Source organism: Mesoplodon densirostris, chromosome 3 (genome assembly GCF_025265405.1).
Source record: "Mesoplodon densirostris isolate mMesDen1 chromosome 3, mMesDen1 primary haplotype, whole genome shotgun sequence".
NCBI classification, from domain to species: Eukaryota; Metazoa; Chordata; class Mammalia; order Artiodactyla; family Ziphiidae; genus Mesoplodon; species Mesoplodon densirostris.
In genome coordinates this window covers 27,972,111-27,978,110 of record NC_082663.1, presented here as the reverse complement: position 1 = coordinate 27,978,110, position 6,000 = coordinate 27,972,111, and positions in this window count along the sequence as shown.

Genomic DNA, 6,000 nt, shown 5'->3' with positions numbered 1-6,000 from the left:
ATAGGGCCAGGAATGAATGCAAAGAGACAGCTGAGGAGTGAGTGCAGAATGATCTAAATTCAAAGAGGACAGGGCCGTGGAGTAGAGACCTGATGTACTGAAAGAAGCTAACTGTACTGTCTTTGGTGGAAATGGAAGGAATAGTGAAAGATTAACACTCTTGGTATGGGGTTAAGGCAAGGATATATTTATAGAGTGGACTAAGAGTCTTGCATAAGCATAACCCAAAAGGCTGGTGAGACATCTTGGGAACAAATTAGGACATAGGCCAAGATGAGACATCAGTAAAGAGATCATAGTCATCCTAGGATCTCTCACTTCTAAGCATAGTCTCATTACAGACAGGAGTAGCCTTTCATGTCATATCTTTGAAGCTCTATTACTTCTGAACATGCATCTTCTTTCTTTTCTAAGCAAGTTCCTAAGGAAGATAGTGGCAGTATAGAAGGGCAGCCGAAATACTGGGTGTCTAATACAAAGAAGAAGAAGCAATTAATTTTGATGGATGAAGTAGACTGATTTTGCTTAGTAGAGTACAGTGTACCTCAAACATTAAACCAGTTCCTATATAATCAGTGTTCTCCACAGCGAGTAATCTAGCATGCATACTCTTTATATGTTCAAAAATGCATTATCATAATATTAATAATGTGTTATATTCATGATAAATTATGATATATATATTAATACTGTCACATTCATGGTAAAAAAAAAAACTCTAATTGGAAAGGCACACTAACAAAAAAATTTGAAGCTATATAAATTTAAGGCAATGTGAGCTATTAAATTTGTATTTTTTTAGATATTTATTTAGTTTTGGCTGCATAGCCTCTTAGTTGCACCGCACAGGCCTCTCTCTAGTTGTGGCATGCAGGCTTCTCTCTAGTTGTGGCACATGGGCTCCAGAATGCATGGGCTCTGTAGTTGTGGCACGTGGGCTCAATAATAGTGGTGTGCAGGCTTAGTTGCCCCACGGCATGTGGGATCTTAGTTCCCCGACCAGGGATCGAGCCTGTGTCCCCTGCATTGGAAGGTGGATTCTTAACCACTGGACCACCAGGGAAGTCTCTAAATTTGTACTTTTATTTCTGCCTCTAAATATGTCATTTTGTAGGGGGGAGTTCCCTGGTTGCCTAATGGTTAGGATTCAGGGCTTTCACTGCTGTGGCCCGGGTTCAGTCCCTGGTTGGAAACTGAGATCCCACAAGCTGTGCAGCATAGCCAAAAAAAAAAAAAAAAAGTCATTTTTTTGGAGTAAATTCCACAAATAGTTTTTCAAGGCTTTATAAAAAATATTAAAACTTTATACTCCTGCTGGGCCTATAGAATCTACATTACACTGTGACCTCATTCTGAGCAAATATAACCTGGGTAAGTTAGGGTAAATTAAAGGAAATAGAGTAAATGAAGACGACATATATACACACACCCTCTGTATGTGTCTTTCTTTTTACCGCTGAATTTTGAACTGTTTTCCCCACTCTTTGCCCTACCATTCTCTCCCATTTCTCTGTCTGTATGAAAAGAATCAGAGCCCATCTCAGTGATTGTGAAGTTGTAAGTGTTATCTCTGGAGCAACCAATGTAAATCAGGATTTAAACCCTACCAGCCAAAGGCTGACGAACAGTCTCAGAATGTAGTGTGTCTACCAATGTCTGTTACTTGAGGATAGACGGATTTGGTTCTGATGTGGTCATTTTCTGTTGGCAGTAAGGAGCTGTTAGGAGACAAAGGGTGCTAGGAAACAAACAACATATTTCAAATAAAAAATTACAGGGCTTCCCTGGTGGCGCAGTGGTTGAGAGTCCGCCTGCCGATGCAGGGGACACGGGTTCATGCCCCGGTCCAGGAAGGTCCCACATGCCGCAGAGTGGCTGGGCCCGTGAGCCATGGCCACTGAGCCTGCGCGTCCGGAGCCTGTGCTCTGCAATGGGAGAGGCCACAACAGGGAGAGGCCCACGTACCAAAAAAGAAAAAATTACAGAACTCCTGTATCCAGAGTGATTATTTTTAAATTAAAAATTATTAAAATGGTACTTTTGAATTTTAGAGATGTTCTGGACTAAAATCTTCTAGCTGCCCACATCAAAAGAGGATTATTGAAAAACATACAAATAGACGATCACAAAGAAGGCACCAGGTCAGATAAAACCAAGGTCGAGCATGGCTTGAGCAAGTGCTAAGTTTCTAAAACCCTCCAGGTCTGCTTGTGCAACTTTTCATGACAAAGATCAGGAAAACTGATCAAGGCCATGCTAGGTGAGGCAAGTGTTCCGTCTCAATTCTTTTACATGTTTTAAATTTGGAACAGAAGAGCCTCAGTCATTTTTAGTTGAGCATGTGTAGGTGAGGAGGTGAACATGCTTTCATGCTTTGGGCCTGCCAGCCTTTGAGTCCTGCCGCTGGCAACAAAGCTGGCAAATTCGTTCAGGACCAAACTGGGGTGTGGGGTGTGTGTGGGGTGTGCGTGTGTGTGTGTGTGTGTATGTGTGTGTTTTGAAATTTTGAGTGGAAAATTAGTGTTAACAGTGTAATTTTTGGTTTTATAAAATTCTAGCATTTCCAATGCTATCTATTTCTTTCTAAAGTGATATCATTTATATAAACTACAATCAAAGGCTGGTAGTACTTACATGAGGGCTTGAGGTTTGAACAGCCAGGCTTCTAAGAGGAATAATCAACTGAATTAAAGGATTTTTTTTTTACTCGATTTCTTTTCTATCAAAGACTGAACTTTAGTCACACACTAAAGCACAACTATTACTAAATATATGTCTAAAACTTGACTTTTATGAAATCTATTAAGGACTACCTATTTGATATTCTTCAGAATATTAATGTAGTCATTAGGAAGCCTAAAATGTATTTTAATTGACTTTGAAATTCTTTGTAGAAAAATAAAGAACTTTTGCAGAGAAGTGGGGGAGGTAGGTAGAATCAGAAAAAAGTAGGATATGGGAAGTGGACACTGATTATGTAGAGGGATTAATAAAAAAGATTTGATTTTCTGGACTGTGGTGTTTGATCAGAATACTAGGGAATGGCAAATGGTAACATATTTCTGGACAACCAAGAAGAAAATATTTTCAAAGAATTTTTTAATGTTTTAGAGGCTTTAAACTAATTCTTGAAAGGAAGACCGAAATAAAAAGAAGATATCATAAGTGTAACACAGAAAAAGCTATAGTGGAAATGCTGCCCAGCTATTCTTAGCCATCACCTGGCTCATATTATCTCCCCAAGTGTGCCCCCCACCACTCCTTCCAGAGCTTTTTACTCCATGCTTTCTCTACTTAGAAGTGCTTTCCTCCTTGACTACAGGGCAAACTCTACTTATTTCTCAAGACTTAGTTCAAATATCTCTTCTGCTATGAAACTATCCCTGATACCCTACAAAATTTTACTTTTTATTGCACTAATTGCACTGTCAGGTTATTTGCTTATGTGCCTTCTCTTCTAGAATGTTCAAAACAGGTAGAGACTTAACCATCATTTTATGTGCCTAATTCATAAATTCTTTTTAAACAAATAAATGAATATTGAGTATCATGATTTTAGAAAGATGTGACTGTTTTCCTGACATAATTGTGAATAAGATAAAGAACTACGGTCTGGATCTAGTAACAGTGGCTTTATGGTTGGTGAAATCACTCATTAGCCCAGAAGGTGATTGGGAAGTATGAATTTGGAGGGGAGTCTCCAGTGAGAGACTTTAAGGCTTTGTCTTAAAGTTAATCTTATACTGTGTAATCAGTGAGTTAAAGAGAGAAACAAAAGATTAAGATTAGTTAATTACATGTATTCAACTCCTGGTAGTCTTTCAAGTTTTAGACTTCCTAAGTTACTCTATGCCCTTTGCTGTACCAACCAATAAGTTAATTTTGTGGTTTATGTATTACTCTTTTTTTCAGTTGGGTTATTAGGTTGATTTTCCGGAAGCAGAAAAAAATCTTATTTGAACTAAAAAGAAAAACAAAAAATAAAATAAAACTAAAGTTTTAAAATTTGTAACGGTGAGGTGTCTCTTTCCTTGTCTTTGTTGTTTTCTCCTTAACACCATCTGTGCATCAGTAATTTGTTGAAAACTCCATCTTGATGTTATCATTTTAGTGTATTTTGTTAAATAAGACACAAGACATTGAGTTTCTTCAGTATTTTAGATGGCTTTTAGAGTCCAACGGGAAATATTAACAGATGAAAATAATAATAATAAACCCTTACATTGTTGAGAACAGCCAGGCCCTTCTGGAAAGCATGTGAGTTCTTTCACTTAAGAAGGCTACTGTTGGAAAATAAAGAAAAGAAAACTATGCTCTCATGTGCTCCTGTTGGCCAGGATATAGTCAAAGCCGTTAATTCTGCGGTCTTGCTAGTCTTACCATCTTAAGTCTGTTTTCTCCAGGCCACAGAGAGGAACCCAGTGTCTGGATCTAAAGACTGATTTGCACAAAAAGCAATGGATGCAAAAGAGAAAAATGATTTATTCACAGTTCTAGAGCAAGCAGGGACTTGAGACATCATCTGGTTTAGAGATTTCCCAACATGATCGCTCATCAGAATCACCTGGAGAGCTTTTAAAATACAGATTTCTGGTCCTCATCCCCTGAGACGTTCTGGGAAGGGGATCTAGAAGATTAAGTTTATTAAGGCCTCCAGATAGTTTTGATGCCTAGCCAGTTTTGGAAACCAGTGATCTGGTCAAGCCTCCCTGAATTCTGGATGCATAAACTGAGGCACAGAAGGTTAAGTGACAACTCAAGGTTGGCACAGCAGCATCAGAACCCAGTGCTCCTGATGTCCCATCTTCAGTGCATCTATATTAAACTATAGAAGTGCAGACAGTATTTTCAGCTGCCTATTTGATATCTTAAGTCACCTTTTATAGTTATAGGAAGCAGTGGAATAGTGAAGGGAAAAATAACTAATTGAAACCAAAAACGCAAAGGACTGTTGTGAGAACCTGGTGAAACGATAGGTTACTGCTTCATAAACCATGAAGTGGTATACCAATATACATATACAGAGTATATGCAGGGGAGTAAAACTGTCATATGAAAAAAGTTTTTAAGTAAATAAAAGTAAAATTAAAATGTTTTAAAAGGACTTGATGGTGCATTAAAATTGCTTCAAACTTTTTCCACCTCAGTTAAAGAGGCATAGTCTACAGGTGAGCAGGACAATCTACAGGTGCTTTGTGTCTGTGGTTTGTGTTTTTTTCTAGGAACTGTGGACCAAACAATGAGACTTGAGTTCAAGGTCTTCTACTTATTTGCTGCTTGAGCACTCTGAATCCCAATTCTACCCCTTATCAAATTAAGTGATTAAAGAAGATAAAAGTTTTGTTCTGGCTTTAATCTTTTGTAATGTTTTTTTTTTCTTTCTGCTGACTTTGCAAATCTCTTTACCATCTTGATTTCTCATGTTTTCTAATTCTGCTTTGAGACTTTCCCCATTTTCATGTCATTTCCTATTATTTCTAGTTTTTAATCCAAGAAATAGTTATTAAACATCTTTTAAAATATGTTACTCTGCTAAGTATCTGGGATATAAAAATGAAGAGTATGGTGTTCCTGACCTTAAAAGAACTCACATTCTGCAAGGAAGAGAGCCATCTAATAACCACATTCTGATAACATGTGATAAGAGCTACAGTGGTGACATATGTAAAGTATCATGCAAGCATATGGGAGGAAATGATGAATTCTTCCATGGAGATGGAATACACATGGGGATGCTGTCAAAGGTTTACAGAGGTAGGGTGATTGGAGTGGATGTATAGAATGAGAGATAGTGGGAGGAGCACTCCAGGTGAAGTATGGATAAAAGTGTGAAAGTGCCTGGTGTGTTCAGGGAATAACTACTAAATCTAGAGTGGGGACTGCAGTTTGGTATAGAGTGTGGGGTACTTGGGTTAGAGAAGGAAACTTAAAAGGAAGACTCAGATGAGAAAAACATGATAAGATACCGATTTTGGGAAGATTGCTGTGACAGCAATGTGG